At 39.9% G+C, this 23,529-nt stretch overlaps 1 pseudogene; it reads left to right on the top strand.

Annotated features, from left to right (window-relative positions):
- The first annotated feature begins 444 nt into the window (after nt 1-444).
- On the top strand, nt 445-22,929 carry LOC129509749 (UDP-glucuronosyltransferase 3A2-like; annotated as a pseudogene).
- The last annotated feature ends 600 nt before the right edge of the window (nt 22,930-23,529 follow it).

Raw genomic sequence — 23,529 nt, 5'->3', positions numbered from 1 at the left:
AGTCCAGAGAAAGGTCCAGCAAAAGGCAATGGGAATCTGAACAGCAGACCCAACTTGGCATTCCAGGCTACCCTGCTCTGGAGTTTCCCTTGGCTGCTGCAGGGACTGGCGTGTCCTCGCAGGGTTTTCGCTGAGACTCTGCAGCCCTGGACTTCTAAGCAGGGCCCAGGTGAGAGGTCGGGGCCCCAAGAGGTGTCAAAGGGCCCAGCAGGGGTGGGGTGAAGACATCGGGCCTGATGCTTGGCTGCTACCCAGTGGGGGCAGGCACCCCGCCGTCGGCCTGCAGCTTGCCCCCCACCTCCCCCCAGCCTGAGTCTCCCTCCACCCATCTCTCCTTCCTGCTTGATGCACCTCGGCAGGGCAAGTGCCTGCGGGGACGTGAGGCCCGGCCCGGGAGCCCGGGTTGACTTGAAGCCGAGCAGAGCCATTTGACTCCAGTAAAAAATGAGTTTAGGCGGAGAGGGCAAGGGAACTGCAATTCAGGCCAAGCAACCGACGGTGAACCCCAAGAGACTAAGAGGAGGTGAGCTCTTACCAGACCTTGGGAGGAAAGTGGGGAAGGTTACTCTGAAGACATGTTTCGAGGAGAGCAAGAGTTTGAGATTGGGGCGGTTCCTTGTTGGTCAAAGGCAGTGGTTAGTGACTTATTGTTGGGGAAGGGAGGGATCTCCCTTCCTTTTCTTTTTTTTTTTCTCCAGATATTTAAAAATTTATTTAAATTCAATCAATTAATATATAGTGTTTTATTAGTTTCAGAGGTAGAGTTTAATGATTCATCAGTTACATACACCCAGTGCTTATTCCATGAAGTACCCTCCTTAATGTCCATCACCCAGTTACCCCATCCCCCCACCTCCCTCCCCTCCAGCAGCCCTCAGTTTGTTTTCTATGATTAAGAGTCTCTTAGCGTTTGACTCCCTCTCTGATTTCATCTTGTTTCCTTTCTTCCTTCCCTTCCCCTATGATCCTCTGTTTTGTTTCTTAAGTTGCACATATGAGTGAGATCACATGATAATTGTCTTTCTCTGATTAATTTATTTCGCTTAGCATAATACCCTCTAGTTCCATTCAACTCCCAAGTGCAAAGTGCCGTCCTGTGTTGAAATAATTCTTACCTTCCTTTCCCCTGCTGGCTGTGTGGGCTGTGTGGTACCTGCTGAGACCTCTCCCTTCAGGCCTTCCCCACTGCATTTTAAAGGTTTCCTTGATTTTCACACCAGAAATGTCTGAATTTTGAGTGGAGCCAAGCTGGGGCCCCAAATAAGTACCCCCCTGCACAAAGCATTTACACTTTAAAGGAAGTTTCTAGGGTTAAAGATCAGTTCCACCTCCACCCCATGACTGTCTCCTGGACTCATTTTCTAGCCACTTTGTGGTTTTCATTGTAGCAAAAATTGCCAAAGAGAAGGCTCCCAGGATACTCCTGGTCAGCTGTCTACTATAAGAAGCCATATGTATACCACCACGTGCAGTTATTTTTTAGAGCTTGATTAAGGAGGTGGGTGGGGGGTGGGGGTGACTGGGTGACAGGCACTGAGGTGGGCACTTGATGGGATGAGCACTGGGTGTTATTCTATATGTTGACAAATTGAACACCAATAAAAAATAAATTTATATATATAAAAAAGGGACACGACCTTTACTAAAATGTAGTTTATTTCCAAGAAAGAGGAACGCTTTCAACTCTAAGTAAGTCCTCAAGAGCTTATCACATTGACATGGACAGAGGCTCTGGGTCACAGGACAGGGAAACCATAGAGAAAAGTTGCTCTAGGTGAGGGCTCAGAGAGTCAGCATGAGGACTCTGAGGGTCCAAGGCAGGGTTGCCCATATAGGAAATGAAGAGATGGATGAAGCTTTCCTTCTGCTCATCATCCAATGAAGGCTTATCCTGAAGCTTCTTTATATCCCCACCTTCCCACCCTGGTTTTTCTCTTCGTGGACCTCACAAAAATGAAACCTTGTTTTGAGGGGGAAGTCATTATCTAATGATGGACTGGGTATCTCCGATTCTTTAAGACCATGGGCATAATGTGATCTCACTCCAACAGAATGGACTTTTGTTCACGTCACATATCATATCTTTCTATTCTGTGGACTGGTTCTGTCCAACAGAAATATAACAGGAGCCACAAATGCAAGCACCATGATGTAATTATATTCCAGAAGCCACATGAAAAATAAAAACAGGTCAAGCTAATTTTAATAATATATTTTATTTAACTCATTATATCCAAAATATCATTTCAACGTGTAAACAATATAAACATTATTCATGAAATACTTCATGTTTGTTTATACTAAATCTTTGAAATCTGGTGTGTATTTTACAGTTCACACTAGCCACATTTCAAGTGCCCAACAGCTACATGTAGTTAATGGCTGCCATATTGGACGGTAGTGTTTGGACCCTTCTACCATAAGTGATAAGCTATGAGTGCCTTGCTTGTGTTAAATGTTCAGCAAAATTTCATTTGAGTCTACTGAATTATTATTATGAAAAAAGATATATGTGTGGTATCTGTGTCTACTTCAGGGTCCATCTTAAACCATAACTATAGCATTAGAAAATTGGAAACATTGTTTGGCTCTGTTCATCATCCTCTGCACTCCTCCATCTCATATCCTCTCACCTCTATCTTCAGCCCATTCACAGGAACCCTTCATAAACATTTCCAGATCGATTTGATAAAATGCTACTTTGTTTATGTTATATTAAATCTTATAGTTTGTGAAGACTGGATAAAGATGATTTTTCTGATTACTAATGATTCTAGAAAAAGAAAATAGTAAAACTGCAGAAACTTATCAAAGAGCTAATACAAGAAGAAATTTCAGAACTAAAATACATGAAGCTCCACAATGAAAGGCTCCCATCCAGCACTCAAGACAAAGAATAAAAAAATGATCTACACTGAGACCAATCATAGTGAAATTTCAGAGTAGTAGTGATTAATAAAAAGCAACCTAAATGTTTTACTACACTTCAATGGTGAATAAGACTCAGAATGGCATCAATCCCTTTAGCGTTGACATTACAACAGTGTTCACAGAAAATCAAGAAGATTTGACAGTAAAATCATCTCAAAGGTTTTCCTTTTCATATACCGCTTCTTAAGAATTTACTGCAGCATTTAGTCCCAGCAGAACAATGGCCTAACCAAGAAAGAGGAAGACAGAGAGTCAGTCGATAGAACTGGCGAAAGAAGAGAGTGTTAAGATTTGCCCTAAGACATCAGCTGTGCAGTTGGCTTGGAGAGCAGTTAGTTCAGACTGAATCTGTGGAAGAATCCAGAAAGAACATATCCTAGGAAAAAAATTAGTCAATAAGTTGACATTACTGGAAATTGAATTAGAGGAAATTGAAAGGCTGAGCAATACACACAGAAACAAAACAAAACAAAACCTAAACAATTTTTTTAAACAGGCAATATTAACTCCAAGGGGGAGAAAAGTACACAAATGAAAAACAGATAATAATATACTATTTAGCTAAAAAAAATAAACAATTTTTACATAGTTATAAGAATATGAACTTGGAATGTTTGAATGCTTATATAACTCAATATATTGTGGTATAACTAATTGAGAAGATGATTCTTGGGTTTGAAAAGTTCTGACCTATTCCTGGGAATCTAGAAGGCCATGTGCACATTCAGGACTGTGCACATGTTGAGGAAAGACCTGAGAAGGCCCTAAGTGCTCACTTTTGATCACCCTTGAGCCTCTGCACAAGCAGGAAGTGAAGGCTAAGGTAGTGTCATAAAGTGTTTGCCTTTTTTTTTTTTACACAAAAATAAAGCAATTATTACTTGGGAAATCTGAATGAGTGAATGAATTAACTAATAAATCAAACAATTCTTCAATTGTCTCTGACCAAGTCACTTCAGGCAGTCTTGGGAATATGGTACTCTGGCAAACATTCCCAGTTTGTTTAGCTTCCAAGCTTGAATGAGTAAATAGTACCCTTAGAAATTGGGGTGAATCTCACCTTATGAACCTCGCCTACTTCTCTCCTTGCCTTCAATCTCTCCAGCTTAGGGACAAGGAAGTTCACCATTTCATTGTTGGATAAAGTCACAGTTACTCAATTTCACTTCTTTCTCTTCCCTTCTCTTTTCATAAGTTTTTGATGATGAGGTCACTTACAAAGATTGATTTTTGCAAAACTTGAACCTGGTCATTAAGATCCACTCATTGCATAACTCACTTGCTTTCAGCCTTGAAGACTGTAAGTCATGAGGCTGACTCTTGGAAATTCCACTCATCGGAAACTCAAAATAACAAGAAGGTACTCATCTTAACTATGAAATCATAGAGAGGAAAATCATAGTGTCTGTGTTAAGTAGAATGTCCTTGCTGCTCCCTCATTTCTGAAAATGATGCTTCTCACCAGTCAAGGCATTTCTTTCTCTTTTTTTTAAGATTTATTTATTTATTCATTCAGAGAGACAGGCAGAGACACAGGCAGAGGGAGAAGCAGGCTCCATGCAGGGAGCCCCAATGCGGAACTCGATCCCGGGTCTCCAGGATCATGCCCTGGGCTGCAGGCGGTGCTAAACCTCTGCACCACCGGGGCTGCCCAGTCAAGGCATTTCTTAAATACTGCCTCCTACATAAAATGTGTTTTATTTATCTCATTTCTTCTCTAAACTTCTCTATACCCCTGACTTAGCACTTACTTTTGTGCTGTATTTTTTTTTTCATTAAAAAGACTTATTGGGTACTTAATATGTGCCAGGCAATGTAGGAGTAGCAGAGAATGAAAGTTATTGGAAAACAAACAAAAAATCCCCATGTCTTCCCTTTGTTCTCCCATCCTCCAACTAGATGAATCAGGGCACATACACTTTTAGAGTGTGACCTATAGAGCTTAGCACTGTTTCTGCCAGTTTTTTCTCTCTCATTGGAAGTTAATGTTTATATTTCCAAGTGTTAATTTCTAAAAATTTATAGCTGCTGTCTTGAATTTTTCAGAACTATTCCATGTGTTACCTTAATTTTCTTTCTTTTTCTTTTTCTTTCTTTTTTTTTAAAAAAACTTGAACTCAGGACACTGAGATCAAGAGTCACATGTGCTATCGCCTGAGTCAGCTATTGCCTGAGCCAGCCAGGTTCCCCCTTTAAACATTTAAAAAAATACTTAATTTTATGTATTTATTTATTAATTTACCAGAGAGAGAGAGAGAGAGAGAGAGAGAGGCAGAGACACAGATAGAGGGAGAAGCAGGCTCCATACAGGGAGCTCAGCATGGGACTCGACCCCAGGTCTCCAGGGTCACGCCCTGGGCAGAAGGCAGTGCTAAACCGCTGAGCCACAGGGGGTACCCCCCCAAAATACTTCATTTTAAAAATGTATCTCAACTGATGTATTTGAAATTGATAGTAGCGCCCAGAGAGAATCACTGTACTAACTGCTATGCTAACTAAGCTGTTTCAACACTTTCATAATGCCTAGCTTTTTCTTTTGAAACAGTGAACACACTGGTACTTTTTTTTATTTGTAATGACTTGCTCAATATCTGCTTTCCCTATCAAAGTGTAAGCACCATGAGGGCAAAGATCATGTTTTCTTTGCACATTACTAGGCCCACAGAACCTACCATAGTGTATAACACATAGTAGGCAGAAGATAAACCTTTATTACAGAAAGATCAAGATTGGACAAACAGTGTATGTTCTCACTCATTTGGGGAATATGAATAATAGTGAAGGGGAATATAAGGGAAGGGAGAAGAAATGTGTGGGAGATATCAGAAAGGGACACAGAACATAAAGACTTCTAACTCTGGGAAATGAACTAGGGGTGGTGGAAGGGGAGGAGGGCGGGGGGTGGGGGTGAATGGGTGACGGGCACTGAGGGGGACACTTGACGGGATGAGCACTGGGTGTTATTCTGTATGTTGGTAAATTGAACACCAATAAAAATTAATTTATTAAAAAAAAAGATCAAGATTTATAAAAATACTAGGTTAAATTATAAATTACATCTTCCTTGACTAGCTTTTTACAGTTATTGAAACCTTTGATATTGTCCCAGATATAATTAGGAAAATTATCCTGATGTGATCATTGAATTCAAGAAGCCTCCTTGGACTGTTCTTTCTCCTGCTTAAATTTTTTTTTAAAGATTTTATTTATTTACTCATGAGAGACACACACACAGAGGCAAAGACACAGGCAGAGGGAGAAGCAGGCTCCATGCAGGGAGCCTGACATGGGACTCAATCCTGGGTCTCCAAGATCATGCCCTGGGCTGAAGGCAGCACTAAACCACTGAGCCACCTGGGCTGCCCTGTTCTCTCTCCTGCTTAAAGTAGTTGTCTGCTTTCCTCCTCCTGTCCCTGATCCAATCAGAACACCCTCATCAAACTTACTACACTGACTGTCCATTTAGTCCCATATATTTTCTCCTCATAACCTTGTGTCCTTTTGGAAGAAGGCTGTCCTACTGATCATGCCACTGAAATGACAAAACAACTTCCTCTCTCTTGTCCCCAATAATTATCAGTAATTATTCTCATAGAAAAAATTTTCTTCTTGGAAACAGAACTTCTTACAACTTTTGTCCCCAAATTAGTTCATTCCATCTTCTTTCTCCTGAACCAATTATAAAAAGAGTTGAACCAGTGGCACCTGGGTAGCTCAGTTGGTTAAGGGTCTGACTCTTGGTTTCAGCTCAGGTCATGATCTTAGGGTTGTGAGATGGAGCTCCACGTCAGGTTCAGCACCCAGTGCAGAGTCTGCTTGAGATTCTCTGTCCCTTTTCCATCCTGTCTGCCCCTCTCCGCCCCCCCCAACACTCTCTCTCCCTCTCTCAAATAAATAAATAAATAATCTTTAGAACATAGTCGAACCATTTAAATATACATGAATAGTGGTATACCTTGTGTCCTTATGTTAGGATAAATGCATATTTGCCTTCTCTTTCTCTCAGGATGGCACTTCTCAACCCTGGCTGCATATTAGAATCACCTGAGGAGCTTTAAGCAAATACTTACGCTTGGGGCCCCACTTTCAGAAAGTCTTATGTAAATTATTAATGGTGAAGCCCAGGTATGGATGTATTTATAAACCTCCTTAGGAATTATAGCAAAAAGTCAGGGTAGAGACCTTCCTCCTGGAGCCATGTTTCTATCTCCCCCTTCACCGCTTGCCAGAGGGCATAGGGCAGTGCTCTTACCTAAGGGTTCTCTTTAAGTGTTGTGCCTTCACTTTAGCAAAAGGAGATCAAGTACCTGATTGCTGATCTTTGGTTTATAAGTCAACTGCCTGAATCCTAGTTAGAATCTAATTTTCACCCTATTTTGTGGATCCTCAGTTTAGAATCACCATAGCAAATATTTAAACATTATTATTAGAAAAGTAAATGAATACCCCATAAAACAAAGTAAATGCTCACGTAAAAGCTTACATGGATATTAATCTTCAGTAAGGTTTCTTAGACTTTGTATCACAGAAGAGGCCCTGAGAGATAGAGAAAAGTGCAAAGTCCTTATTCACTGGCCCTTAAGTGGGGAGCTCAAACAATAGTGACCGTTTTGAAGGATTTTTTTGCCAGTGGAGTGTGAAGGCCTCTATCGGCCCAGTAGTTGAAAGCAAGAAACTAGCAGCTGTCACTGGCACACAGCTTCTACAGTGGTTTCTCCAATGGAAAATGCTGTTTTTTCACTTATGTTCATAAGACCCTGTCATCGAGATGCTGACAGCCCCGGGAAAATAAGTCCTACACACATGTACATTTGAGAGCAAGGTTTACATATAATTGAAGATCATATAGAGCATCATGGATGAACTTCAGCATTCAGCCAATGGAGAGAGGTCATAGGCTTCAGCTATAGCTGGTAACATCTCAGGGCAGGAAGAGCATTGAAAAGTGGGTAGGAGTTCCATGAGGGGAAGGAAGGAAGAGGAATACTCGAAGCATTAGGAAGAATTATAGCAAAGAAAAAAACAAGGTATATTTGGAGATCATGAAAAGACCAACAGCTAGAGCAAAAAATTCTTAGGAGAGAACAATAGAAGGGATTATTGCCAAAAGTGCTTTCTAGATTAGTCACTTCTGGTGCCAGGATTCTTTTGTGTGTTCCAAGATTAACACTGTTTATGAATATTGAACATTTCTCACTTCTTTTTTCTTTCTTTTGCAGGAACTCATTTAAAGAACTTTTAAAGGTCGTGAAGCTCTACATGCAACTCAGTGTAGTCATTGATTAGGAAGACATTGTGGGCTCCTTCAAGAATGAGAGTTTCGAGCCAGTGGTGGTTGATGCTATAGATCACTGCACTCCCCTGGTTGTTGAGAAACTTAGAAGGCCATTTGTGACCATCCTTACTGGCACATTTGGAATTATGAATTTTGGGATGCCTGGGTGGCTCAGCGGTTGTGCACCTGCCTTCAGTTCAGGGCATGATCCTGGAGTCCCAGGATCGAGTCCCACGTCGGGCTCCCTGCATGGAGCCTGCTTCTCCCTCTGCCTGTGTTGTGTCTCTGCCTCTCTTCTCTTTGTGTGTCTCTCATGAATAAATAAATAAAATCTTAAAGAAAAAAAGGAATTATGAATTTTGGGCTGTGTGAGCCTGTGTCTAATGTTCCAGCATTCTACTCCTCCATGACAGATCACATGGATTTCTGAGGCCTAGTGAAGAACTCTCTGATGTTCTTCAATTCGACCTTGAGGGAATGGTATATTTATACTCAGGTTGATGACTGTCATGTCAGGGAACATTTCCCAGAAGGCTTCAGGCCAGAGCTCTTTAATCTTCAACTGAAAATTAAAGAAAGCAGAGCTGTGGTTTGTTAATTCTGACTTTGCCTTTATTTTGCCTGACCCCTGCTTCACAACATTGTTTACACCGCAGGTTTAATGGTCAACCTGTTGAACCAATACTCAAGTAAATAAAACCTTTGTGCCCCATTTGGATGTGAGGAGTCACCCTCATGATGGTGTCTTTAGTGCACAGATAGCAATTGTTCAAAGTTAAATCTAGGTGGGTTTTTTGAAGACTTTATTATTTATTTATTTGTTTGTTTGTTTATGGGGGGGAGAGAACAGAGAGAGAACAAGCAGGGTGAGAGGAAGAGGGAGAGAGAATCTCAAGCAGACTCTGCTGAGTGCAGAGCTTGACACAGTGCTTCATCTCATGACCCTGAGATCATGACCTGAGCTAAAATCAAGTCAGATGTTTAACCAACTGAATCACCCAGACATCCCATAAAGCTAGGTTTGTTTGTTTGTTTGTTTGTTTTAAAGAAATTGCTTTATAACTTTGCCAATGTACAGATAAGGATATTCTCCAATGCTTTCTTTTTCTGTAGGCTTTATAGTTCTGGATTTTATGTTTAAACTTATGATCTATCATGAATTAATTCTTGTATATAAATTATTTAGAAGACTATGGTTCTTTAAAATATATATAGATATTCAGTTATTCTTTATTTCTCAAAAGAACCTGCTGGGATTTTGTTTTGGGATAAGCTGAATCTATAGATCAACTTGGGAGAATGGTGATCTTAAGAATATTGAGATTTCAGATCCATTAACATGGTAATCTTTCCATTTATTTAGAGTCTAGTCTCTTCAGTTTAACTTAATTATGCTTTGTAGTTTTCAGTTTCATGGGAATTTTTTTGTTAGATTTAATCCTAGGTGTGTGAACTTTTTGAAATTTATTATATTACAATTTTCAATCACTTTTGCTATTACATAGAAATATAATAACTTTTATATATCAACCTTGAGTCCTCTAATTTTAATAAATTCACTTATTAGACGCTAGTTTTCTTTTTTTAGACTGTATCTTTCAAAGGGTTTTTTAAATTTTTTAAAAAGATTTTATTTATTTATTCATGAGAGACACACACACACACACACAGAGAGAGAGAGAGAGAGAGAGAGAGAGAGAGAGAGAGAGAGGCAGAGACACAGGCAGAGGGAGAAGCAGGTTCCATGCAGGGAGCCTGATGTGGGACTGATCCCAGGACTCCAGGATCACACCCTGGGCCAAAGGCAGGTGCTTAACTGCTGAGAGACCCAGGAATCCCCTTTTTTTAAATTTAAATTCAGTTTGACAACATATGGTATAGCGCCCAGTGCTCATTATGTCATGTGCTCTTCTTAATGCCCATCACCCAGTTACCCCCATATCCCCAACTACTCCTCCTTTGGGAACCCTCAGTTTGTTTCTCAGAGTTAAGAGTTTCTCATGATTTGTTTTCCTCTCTAATTTTTACCCACTCAGTTTTCCCTCCTTTCTTTATGGTCCCATTCACTATTTCTTATATTTCATATATGAATGAAACCATAAGATAATTGCATTTCTCTGATTGACTTATTTAATTCAGCATAATACCCTCCAGTTCCAGGATGCCTGGATGGCTGAGTGGTTGAGCATCTGCCTTTGGCTCAGGGCCTGATCCCAGAGTCCTGGGATCAAGTCCCAATCAGGGTCCCCACAGGGAGCCTGCTTCTCCCTCTGCCTAAGTCTCTGCTTCTCTCTCTGTGTCTCTCATGGATAAATAAAATCTTTTAAAAAATACCCTCCAGTTCCATCTATGTCTATGTAAATAGTAAGTATTAATCCTTTCTGATGGCTGAGTAATATTCTTTTATATATATATGCCACCTCTTCTTTATCCATTCATCTAAGGACATTGAGGCTCCTTCCACAGTTTGGCTATAGTGGACATTGCTGCAATGAACATGGGGGTACAAGTAGCCATTGTTTCACTACATCTGTACTACTGTTTCACTACCCAGTAGTGCAATTGCTGGGTTGTAGGGTAGCTCTATTTTTAGCTTTTAGAGGAAACTCCACACTGTTTTCCAGAGTGGATGCACCAGCTTGCAAACCACCAACAGTGTAAGAGGGTTCCCCCTTTCTCCACATCTTCACCAACATTTCTTATTTCCTGATTTGTTAACTTTAACCATTCTCACCAGTGTAAAGTGGTATCTCATTGTGGTTTTGATTTGTATTTCCCTGCTGACAAGTGATGAGGCGCATATTTTCATGTGCCTGTCGGCCATGTGTAGGTCTTCTTTGGAGAAATGTCTCTTCATGTCTTCTGCCCATTTCTTGACTGGATTGTTTATTTTTCGGGTGTTGAGTTTGGTAAGTTCTTTATACATCTTGGATACTAGCCCTTTATCTGATAGGACATTTGCAAATATCTTCTCCCATTCTGTAGCTGCCCTTTAGTTTTGTTGACTGTTTCCTTTGCTGTGAAGAAGCTTTTTATCTTGATGAAATCCCAGTAGTTCACTATTGGTTTTGTTTCCCTTCCCTTTAGAGACGTTTCTTGCAGGAAGTTACTGTGGCTGAGGTCACAGAGGTTGCTGCCTGGGTTCTCCTCTAGGATTTTGATAGATTCCTGACTCACATTTAGGTCTTTCATCCATTTTGAGTTTATCTTTGTGCATGGTGTAAGAATGGTCCAGTTTCATTCTTCTGCATGTGGCTGTCCAATTTTCCCAACACCACTTATTAAAGAGCCTGTCTTTTTTCCAGTGGATAGTCTTTCCTGCTTTATCAAAGAAGAGTTGACCCTAGAGCTGAGGGTGCATTTCTGGGTTCTCTCTTAGGTTCCATTGATCTATGTGTCTGTTTTTGTGCCAGTACCATGCTATCTTGTTGATCACAGCTTTGTGCGACAGCTTGAAGCCTGGCATTGCGATGGCCCAGCTTTGGTTTTCTTTTTCAACATTCCTCTGGCTATTCAGGGTCTTTTCTGATTCCATACAAATCTTAGGATTATTGGTTCCAACTCTGAAGAAAGTCCATGGTGTTTTGCTAGGGATGTCACTGAATGTATAAATTGCTCTGGGTAGCATAGACATTTTCACAGTATTTATTCTTCTAATCTATGATCATGGAATGTTTTCCCACCTCTTTGTGTCTTTCTCAATTTCTTTCCCAAGTGTTCTGTAGTGATTAGAGTACAGATCCTTTACTTCTTTGGTTAATTTTTTCTAGGTATCTTATGGGTTTTGGTACAATTATAAATGGGATCGATTCCTTACTTTCTCTTTCTTCTGTCTCATTATTAGTGTATAGAAATGCAACTGATTTCTGTGAATTGATTTTGTATCCTGCCACATTGCTGAATTGCTGTTTGAGTGCTAGGAATTTTGAGGTGGAGTCTTTTGGGTTCTCTATATACAGTATCATGCCACCTGTGAAGAGTGAGAGTTTGACTTCTTCTTTGTCAATTTGGATGCTTTTTATTTCTTTTTGTTGTCTGATTGCTGAGCCTAGGACTTCTATACTGTATCAAACAACAGTGGTGAGAGTGATCATCCCTGTAGTGTGATCTTTTTTTTTTTAAGATTTTATTTATTTATTCATGAGACACACACAGAGAGAGAGAGAGAGAGAGAGAGAGAGAGAGAGAGAGAGAGAGGCAGAGACACAGGCAGAGGGAGAAGCAGGCTCCATGCAGGAAGCCTGATGTGGAACTCGATCCTGGGTCTCCAGGATCAGGCCCTGGGCTGAAGGCAGCACTAAACCGCTGAGCCACTGGGCTGCCTGTAGTGTCCTGATCTTAGCAGAAAAATTGAGAGCTTATCCCCATTGAGAATGACATTTGCTGTGGGCTTTTCATAGATGGCTTTTACGATGTCGAGGTATGTTCCCTCTATCCCTATCCTTTGAAGAGTTTTAATCAGGAAAGAATGTTGTATCTTATCAAATGTTTTTTCCTGCGTCATTTGAGAGGATCATATGGTTCTCATCTTTTATTAATGTGATCTATCAAATTCATTTTCAAATATTGGACCACCCTTGCATCCCAGGGATAAATCCCACTTGGTCATGGTGTATAATCCTTTTAATGCACTGTTGGATCCCATTGGTGAGCACTGTGGTGAGAATTTTTGTATCCATGTTCATCAAAGATACTGTTCTGTATCCCCTTTTTTGATGGAGTCTTTGGTTTGGGGATGAAGGTAATGCTGGCCTCATAGAATGAGTTTGAAAGTTTTCTTTCCACATATATCTTTTGAAACACTTCAGTAGAAAAGGTATTATTTCTTCTTTAAATGTTTGCTAGAATTCCCCTGGGAAGCTAACTGGCCCTGGACTCTGGTTTCTTGGGAGGTTTTTGATGACTGTATCAAATTCCTTGCTGGTTATTGGTCTGCTCAGGTTTTCTATTTATTCCTGTCTCTGTTTTGGTGATGTAAGTTTCCAGAGCTGCTTCCATTTCTTCCTGATTGTCTAATTTGTTGGCATATAGTTGCTTATAATATGTTCTTAAAATCATTTGTATTTCCTTGGTGTTGGTTGTGATGTTGCCTCTTTCATTCACAATTAATCTGAGTCTTTTCTTTCTTCTTAATAAGTCTGGCTAGGGGCTTATCTATCTTATTAATTCTTTTTTTTTAATTTTTATTTATTTATGATAGTCACAGAGAGAGAGAGAGGCAGAGACATAGGCAGAAGGAGAAGCAGGCTCCATGTACCGGGAGCCCGACGTGGGATTCGATCCCGGGTCTCCAGGATCGCGCCCTGGGCCAAAGGCAGGCGCTAAACCACCGCGACACCCAGGGATCCCATCTTATTAATTCTTTTAAAGAACCACCTCCTAGTTTTGTTGATCTGTTCTACTGTTCTGGTTTCTATTTCATTGGTTTTTTGCTCTAATCTTTATTATCTTTTTCTCCTTTAGTTGAATCCTTATTTGCTGTTCTTTCTCCAGTTCCTTTAGGTATAGGGTTAGCTTGTCTATCTGAGATTTTCCCACTTTTTTTGAAAGAGGCTTGTATTGCAATGTACTTCTCTCTTAGGACAACCTTTGCTGTATCTCAAAGATTTTGAACAGTTGTGTTTTCATTTTCTTTAGTTTCCATGAATTTTTTTAAGGATTTTATTTATTTATTCATGAGAGAAATAGAGAGACAGAGACAGAGAGAGGCAGAGGGAGAAGCAGGCTCTATGCAGGGAGCCCGATGTGGGACTCGATCCTGGGTCTCCAGGATCATGCCCTGGGTCTAAGGTGGTGCTAAACTGCTGAGCCACCCAGGCTGCCCTCCATGATTTTTTTAAATGGCTCTTTAATTTCCTGGTTCACCCATTAATTCTTTAGTAGGATGCTTTTTAACCTCCAAGTGTTTGAGTTCTTTCCAAATTTCCTCTTATGATTGGGTTCTTTTCACTCCATTGTGGTCTTAAAATATGCATGGAATAACCCCAATCTTTTGGTACTGGTTGAGACCTGATTCGTGACACAGTATGATATCTATTCTGGAGAATGCTCCATGTACACCGGAGAAAAATGTATATTCTGTTGCATTAGGATGAAATTCTCTGTATGTATCTCTGAAGTCTATCATTCAAAACCCTTGTTTCTTTGTTGATCTTCTGCTTAATCTGTCCCTTGCTGAGAGTGGGGTGTTGAAGTCTCCTACTATTAATGTTTTGTTATCCATGTGTTTCTTTACTTTGGTTGTTAATTGGTTGATATAATTGGCCTTTCCCACATTGATATAATTAGGCTTTTCCTGCATAAGTGTTCATAATTGTTATATATTCCTGTTGGATAGACTCTTTAAATATGCTATAGTATATATCCCTCTTCATCTCTTACTTCAGTTTTTGATTTACTGTCTAATTCATCTGAAATGAGGATTGTTACCCCAGCTTTCTTTTGAGGGCCGTTTGCATGCTAAGTGGTTCTCCATCCCCTCATTTTCAGTCTGAAGGTGTCATTATGTCTAAAATGAGTCTCTTGTAGCTAGCATGTGGATGGGTCTTGCTTTTTTATCCAGTCTGATACCCTGTGTCTTTTCACTGGAGCAATTCATGTTCAGAGTAACTATTGAAAGATATGAATTTAGTACCATTGTGTTACCTGTACAGTCCCTGTTTCTGCAGATTGTTTGTGTTTCTTTGGGCTCCTTATTTGCTTACAAGATCACCCTTAATATTTCTTGCAGAGCTGGTTTGGTGGTCACATATTATTTCAGTTTCTATCTTTCCTAGAAGCTCTTTATCTCTCCTTCCATTCTGGATGACAGCCTTGCTGGATAAAGTATTCTTGGCTGCATGTTTTTCTCATTTGTTACCCTGAGTATACCATGCCAGCCCTTTCTGTCCTGTCAGGTCTCTGGATAGACCTGTTGTTAATCTGATGTTTCTCTTCCATTGTATGTTAGGAATCCTCTTGTCTTGAGCTGCTTTCAGGATTTTCTCTTTATCTCCGAAATTTGCAAGCTTCACTATTATATGTCAAGGTGTTGATCCCCACCCCTGCTTGTGTTCTCTTGCTTTCTCTCTTTGTGTTTCTCTGTCAAATAAATAAATAAATAAATAAATAAATAAATAAATAAATAGAATCTTGAAAAAAAAGAAAAATATTTTAAAGGTAAGCTGGTCTCATAAAACTCGATTGAAATTGCACCTTCTTGTATTTCATGAGGTTATGTTTCTAGAGGTTTCTTTTTGAAAGCGTTTTGATTCTGAATTCAATTTTTGTAAAAAAAAATAAAATAAAACTTTAATAAGCTATTTAAAGCTACTTAAAATTTCTAATTTTTTTAGTGTCAGTTCTGAGAAATTGTTTTTAGTCAAATAATTTGCTCACCTCACATATCTGATAACCAGATATTTCATTTTTCATAGATACGAAGTGATATATGGGAACTGGGAGCTCTGGAACAATTGGTGCTCTACTCCAGGTATCTTATCAGTTATATATGCTGCCTTGTCAGAACCTTTTTCAACCCAACCCTAGGATATATAGATAGCTCCAGTGAGGTGCACCCTTCCACATTAGTGCTTCAGGATTATGCAGGTCACACCCTGCATTAGTCGTCCTTAAAGTGTGGTTCTTAGCCCATCTTTGTCAGGTTCACTAGAGATACTTATTAAAAATATAGATTCTAGGCCCCACCCTAGGGTGAATCAGAATCTCTAGGTTTGAATCCTGGTAATTTGCATTTTCAACAACACCCAAACTGCATTTATATGGACTCAACATTTGAGTCTTTAAGACTGACTGTGAGACAACCACTATTTTTTATTCTTTCCCTCCATAGTCTCTGCTGAATCCCAAAGTGAATTAACAAACTGAAAAACATTTTCACTATCAGTTCTGTCTGTGAATATTCTAAGAGAAATACGTAATAATCATCATTCTTTTCACATATTAGTCCACTTTGATGTTGTATAGTAGAAAAAACATGGACTTAAGAGTCAGACACAGCCTGAATTGAATCCTGGTTCTACCATTTATTTGATATATTCTCTTCAACAAGTACTTTTTCTTCTCTAAGCCTCAGTTTCTGGGAGTGTAAAAGAGCTATAATCTTAGCACTCAGGATTGTTCAGAGGATTGGATATATGGTTTTTAAAAATTGCATTTAAATTAAATTAATTAACATATAATGTATTATTGGTTTCAGAGGTAGACATCAGTGATTCATCAGTCTTATATAATACCCAGAGCTCATTACATCATGTGCCCTTCTTAATGTCCAATGCCCAGTTACCCCTTCCCCCATCCCACTCTCTTCCAGGGACCCTCAGTTTGTTTTAAGAGTTCCATTGCAGTACCTGACACATGTTGGGCATGACTAAGTGGTATTTGTCTTTGTTATTACTATTGTTACATCTCTGTTAACAAGGACCACAAAACCAGACACATGCCCCTCAGTTGGTTAACTGGGAGGCAAAGATCCAGCTACTTCTGTATTTTTGATGTTTCACATTACAGCCTGGCTTATAGCTTTCTATACATTCTTGAGAGATTTACCATCATCTTTTTTATTAGGTCCTCCCTTATCCCATAGCAGCCACTACCATTGGGAAAGGAATGAGCTCAAGCACATGAGAAGTGGATGACTCTGGAAGCACAGAGAAAAGGAGAGAGAAGAGATGACAAACTCTCTCAAAAGTATACCCACAGAACATCATTTAGAGAGAGTGGTGGTTGGGATGGACACAAATACCCATGAACTTAACTTGCCTTGTGGCAAAGCCCACACAGGTCACTGGAAACCTTTAGAAAAATGAGAATTTGAGATCATATTGTATCGTTTTGCCACATGTGTCTCTCTGACCATCTTCCAGCACTACATATTTTTGCTGCCTCCCTAGCAGTGGTAGATGAGATCCAGCTCCTCCTAACCATTTGGAAATCCTGCTTACTTCCCAGTGTCCTCTGGGGGAAGCCCATCGTGCAGGATGGGGGAAACTATCCTCCTCTGGAGGATACTATCAAAAACTCTCCCTGTCTTCCCTCCTGATCCACAAGAGACAAATTTGAAATTCATCCAGTTATAAAGCCTGCAGGGAGAGGATATACCATTCCTGTGATCCTGGAGAAAAAGGATAAATCAAGGCTCAGAAAAACCTCTGTCTTTCAGGCCATCCAGCACAGTTGATGTTAGCCTACGGAAAAGAAAGGTTTCCATTTATCCTAAACAAGAAAAACACAGAGAGTTCAGATGTGTGCTTCATGAATGGTATAACTCTTCTTTTTGTTCTCTCCAGGAATTTGAGAACTTTATTTCCAAATTTGGACATGTATGTTCTGTTCTTAACACACTGGGCTTCATGATGTACAACCAATAGGTTGAGGAAGACCTAATGGAGATACATGCTGCCTTTGCCCCCCTTCCTCAGGGTGTTATATGGAAGTGTAAGCCTTCTCATTGGCCCAAAGATGTCAAATTGATAGCCAACGTGAAAATCGTGGACTGGCTTCTTCAGAATGACCTTGTAGGTAAGGACTTCCTCCTTCTACAGACAGAAGCCATTCTGCCCTTCTCTCTCTCCACTTAATTTTTCTTTAGGGTTTATTGCACCTGTCACTCCTATCTGGCCACTCCACCATCATTGAAAAGGAAAGCATCTGTTAGCAAAAGGCAAAGCACCAGAAAAGATGGTCACTTTGGGTTCACTTCATTCATTTGTAACCCAGGACCATTTATCTGTAGCACTAGTGATATTCAAATCCTACTTTATGCCTTGGACTTTCCAGTGTGTTCTTACAACTGCCAGAGGTCAGTGTCTGCAACTCTGAGCATGAGTGAGTGATCCTTTTCCCAGAACTGTGGAAGGCTATGCTGCCCATGCATAAGACAGTCTGGAAGTTGGGACGCCTGAATAGCTCAGCGGTTGAGCGTCTGCCTTCAGCTCAGGGTGTGATCTCAGAGTCCAACGATCAAATCCCACATCGGGCTCCCTGCATGGGGCCTGCTTCTCCCTCTGCCTATGTGTCTGCCTCTCTCTCTCTCTCATGAATAAATAAAATATTTTTTTTAAAAAAAGTGTGGAAGTTCCAGTTAATTGGAACTCTTGAGAGCAACCCTCAACCAGTGGTTATTGGAATTTAGCATGCAAAAAATTCCTTTCCTCTCTTGTGGGATAATTCTGAGTCATGTCTTTTGCACTGTTTTGCAGTTTTTCTGTGGAATTAAACTATTGTAGCTGTTTTAATGACTAACTATATCAATATTCTCTGTATCAATTTCCCATTTCCATGCCAGTGTTCCCAAGTATTTTCCAAATAAACAAATCGTACTCAATTCCTTGTCTCAGTGTCTGATTCTGGAGCTGCAATGGACTGAGCATTTCCCCTAAATTCATATATTGAAACCACACCCCAATATGATGGTATTTGGGAATAGGACCTTTGGTAGATAATTAGGTCATGAGGAGAGAGTTTCTGTGAATATTAGTACCCTTATAAGAAGAGGCCAGAGAACTAGCTAGTTCTCTTTCTACCATGTGAAGATACAATGAGAAGTCAGCTGCCTACAAGCCAGGAAGAGTCTTCACCCAAAGCCAACCATGTTGGCATACTGGTCTCAGATTACCCAGCCTCCAGAACTCTGAAAATTTTCTTTTGTTTATAGGCCACCAGATTTATAGTATTTTGTTACAGCAGCCAGAGCTGAGTAAGATAAACCCAAATTGCCTCTTCTTCTGAGCTCTCTTCAAAGTTCCAGAAAGCAGCCCTCTAAATATGTGCAGACCCTCCCGTCCACAATCTTCCCTCCCAGAACTCCATTGCAGCTACAGTATCCCTTCCTTCAGGGAGCACCATCTCTGTTGGCTACACATAGGGCTTACAGGTTGTTACACAGTTTCTACTTTCATGAAATCTTTCCATGACACCTGCTTTCTAAAACAGGGTTATAAGCAAGTCAAATGGGACCATAAAATTTGTACTTAGCCTTTTTTTAATGGATTTTTTAAATTTTTATTTATTTATGATAGTCACACAGAGAAAGAAAGAGAGGCAGAGACACAGGTAGAGAGAGAAGCAGGCTCCATGCACCAGGAGCCCGACGTGGGATTCGATCCCGGGTCTCCAGGATCATGCCCTGGGCCAAAGGCAGGCGCCAAACTGCTGCACCACCCAGGGATCCCTGTACTTAGCCTTAATATGTTTTTGTGATTCAGGCAGCTGGATATGTGGTGATTTCTAAGACTATTGTTATTCAGGAAAGGAATTCCATCCCCTTTTCCTTTCACAGCAATGGACCTTCCTATATATCATGAATCACTAGAAATTAAATTGATTACTAGTCATAAAAGTTCAAAAAAATAATGGCTTAAATATATAAAGGGTCTATTTCCCTCTCATATGAAAGATGGCTGGAGGTTGGAAATGTGAGTCTAGAATGGAAGTTCCCTAATGTCAACAGTTTCCTAGCCCCCTCTTACCTTCTGGCTAGCCACTCTTGCCTGTTGCTTCTATCACAACGTTTCGTCTTGGGTGCTATGTGCTCACTAGCTGGAGCCAGAAGATATGTGCTCTATGGAAGGAAGAAGGAGGAAAAAAAGAATTCTGTGTGAAACAGGTGGAATAATGGCTCCCCCCAAATGTCCACATCTTAACATCTGGAACCTGTAAATATGTTAGGTTACATGGCAAAAGGGATTAAGACTGTAGTTAGAATTCAGATTGCTAATCAGTTGACCTTAAAATAGGGAGATTATCTTGGTTATCAGGTGGGCCCAGTGCAGTCACAAAGGCCCTTTACAGTTGAAGGAGAGGAAAGGCAGAGAAAGATGTAGCTACAGAAGAATGGTCAGAAAGATGCAATGTAGCTGGGTTTGAAGACAGAAAAGGAGATCTGAATCAAGGATTGTGAATCTCTAGAAACTGAAAAGGTAAGGAAATTAATCCATCCCTAGGGTCCCCAAAATGAACACAGGCATGCCAACACTTTAATTTTAGCCCATAAAACTAACATCAGATTTCTAACCTACAAAACTGTAAGACAATAAAGTCATGTTGCTTTAAGCCACCAAGTTTGTGGTAATTAGTTACAGCAGGAATTAGAAAACCTAATAGTGCATGTCATCCTTGAAGGCTGTAACTACTCAATAACTCCCATTTAACTTACATTAATCAGAACTATGCCACATGATGACCCCTAGTTACAAGAGGCTGGAAAATGTAGAGGTTTTTCCTTTTGTTTGTATGTTGGGTACATTTCTATTCCAAATAAAACTGAAGTTTGGCTAGTAAAACAGAATGGGAAAAGGAATATTAGGTCAGGCTTTGATCGGAGAAGAAAGAACACTATGAATTATACAGAAAAAATATTTTTCATAGGTGCTAGGCCTTACATATTTGTGGCACAGGTGGAACAGCCCATGTAAGCTTCTAGTGGGAGATTTAAGTCAGCTAGATTGGCTGTGAGGAAAAATAAAGAGAGGACACTGAGAATAAATTGGAATAAACTGGAACCAGCAAGGATGACCTGGGACTTGTGAGATTGACTAGAACCCATGTATGTCTCTCATACCTCCAACCTCAATGTCCTGGGGGACCGATAAGAGAAGCTGGCCCCTTTATCACAGGGCTGCGTGTGCACCTGGCCCAGGATTCACAGAAGCTGAAGGAGGGGGCTGCAGGATGAGGGCAATGGCTCCACACCAATATAGGATGTGTTTCCATTCATATGTTCTTTAATTTCTTTCAGCAATGTTTTGCAGTTTTCATTGTACAAGTCTTTCACCTCTTTGGCTAAGTTAATTCCTAAGTATTTTATTTTCTTGATGGTATTGTAAATAGAATTGTTTTGCAGATGTGTTTTCAGATTGTTTATTGTTAATATAGAAATGCAATTGATTTTTGTGTGCTTGCTTTGTATTCTTGCTATATTGCTGAATGTATTTATTAGTTCTGACAGGTGTGTGTGTGTGTGTGTGTGTGTACATAATCTTTAATTTTCTACATGTAGGATCATGTCATTTGTGAGTAGAGATAATTTTACTTCTGCCTTCCCAAAGTTTTTTTTCTTGCTTAATTGCTCAGGCTAGAACTTCTGGTACAATGTTGAATAGAAATGCTAAATCATGCATCCTTGATTTGTTCCTGATCATAGAGAAAGTTTTCAGTCATTCATCATTAAGTATGTTTGCTGTGGGTTTTTAATTTATGGCTTTTATTATGTTGAATTTTTTTTTATCATGAAAGGATGTTGAATTTTGTTGAATGCTTTTTCTGCATCAATTAAGGTGGTCATGTGGTTTTTTCCTTTATTCTGTTAATGTGGTGTATTACATTGATCAATTTCCATATATTGAACCCTGTTTGCATTTCAGGATACTTTCACTTGTTACTGGTGTGTAATCGATTTTATGTGCTGCTGAATTTGGTTTGTTAGCAGGATTGACCCTTGAACAGCATGGGGGTCAGGGATGCTATTCTCTTACCTAGTAAAAAATCTGCATACATTTTGATTCCCCCAAACCTTAACTACTAATATCCTACTGTTGAACAGAAACCTTAATAATAACATAAAGAGCTGATTAACATATACTTTGTATGTTATATGTATTATGTACTAGATGTATATGTATTACTAGTGTATGTATTACATATACTACACGTATATGTTATATTATTATATGCTAACATAAATAGGCTAGAGAAAAGAAAGTATTATTAAGAAAATCATAAGGAAAAAAGAAAATCATAAGGAAGTGAAAATATATTTACAGTTACCATATTTATTGGAAAAAAAATCCACATATAAGTGCACCCATGCAGTTCAAACCTATTTGTTCAAGGGTCAGCTTTGTATATCCAGTTTAAAGAAAATAAGAACTGCAAACAAAACTTGTCTATTGAGTATGTTTTTCACAGTTGTGTGGGTTAGTGTATTCAACCTCACTTTCTATTCATGATAGGACTGGAAAAATGAGTAAAAGTATTGATGTTGTCTTTTACTTTTGGAAAAGAGAATTACAAATGTGGAGATGAGGACGATCAGAACAATCCCTGTGATGCATTGAATTGAGATATCAGTATAAATTATAAATTGATTTTTTGTAACTAGGTCATAGACATAGCTACAGCATCTATAAATAGAGAATATGGGTTTTTGATATCTACATCTATAAACATATATTTCCTAGCTCTGTCCACTGAAAGGATTTTAAACAGTGGGGCTTTGTTAGCAATGAGCACACCAAGCAACCATAAAGGTATTTTTTGATCTGGTAGATCATGAACTCCTTGAAGACAGGGACTGACTTAGGCACAGCTTTACCTTTCAGCATTAATTTGGATTCTGTGAATATAGGAATCTTTATAAAATTAAACTGTTTATAGGCACCCAGCTGATAAATTTCAGGGCCAGATTATAATCACATGAAAACTAGCCTTCTTCGTGCAGCCTAAGCTGCTGAGAACCTGTCGTCATCTAGTGTTGTCACCACCCCTCTATCTCTGCTAACAGGTACAAATCAGCAGCAGTGGCTGCCAGCATCATTAGACACTCCTACCCCCTAACAACCCCCTGTCCCACATAGGGGCTGGTGGGCTGGATCTACCACACCCTCCAGACAGGGGCTGCAAAATATCTCAAGCCCCACACTTTCCAACAGCTGTGGCATGAACAACGCCTTCTTAATATCTTCTTATTCCTGCTGGTGGGCATCTGGGCAATGTGTGGCTACTGAGTATGGTGGTCAAGTGGCTGTGTGGGGCCAGAAAGCTGAAGAAGGCCTGATGCCAAGTGTAGCCTTGAGGGACAGTGTATGGTGGTGGTGGGGGGTGGTGGCTACCATTTCTTATTAAATTCCCACCAGTTTTGGCAATTCCTGTTCTCCTCATCGTATCCCTTTGTTAATTTTGTTGCAAATTCCTGCTCATTGGCTTCTTCCTAAAATCAGAATTCTTTATTCAGCTCTTATGGCCTCTTTATTTGCCAGTCACCAAGGGCTATTCTGTGATTTTGTCCCAGAGTAATTTTGACCAGTGACCTTGGAGCCACCTTCCTTGCCATGCCCTTCTTTGAGGCACTGAGCCTCAACCATTCCAGCCTCTGTGTCCAGGATCTTCTCAGCCTGTTTCCCTCATTCTCACCTCTACCACTTGGAATAACACCTAAAACAGGTACCTGCAATTTTTTTTTTCATTTTCTATTGCCTCTCCTGTAAGCTCTTGTCAAAGCTGAGAAAGCTACATGTAGCTCTTTGATCAGTAAAGGAAAAGTTTCCAAGAATTATCCTTCCCTTTTCCCTGGAAAAGACTCTGTCCTCATTGCCTGGAATTCTGTT

The sequence above is a fragment of the Nyctereutes procyonoides genome, unplaced genomic scaffold, assembly GCF_905146905.1.
Source record: "Nyctereutes procyonoides isolate TBG_1078 unplaced genomic scaffold, NYPRO_anot_genome, whole genome shotgun sequence".
NCBI classification, from domain to species: Eukaryota; Metazoa; Chordata; class Mammalia; order Carnivora; family Canidae; genus Nyctereutes; species Nyctereutes procyonoides.
Note: the sequence above shows the minus strand (reverse complement) of the source record. Positions and strands in the feature narration are given on the sequence as shown.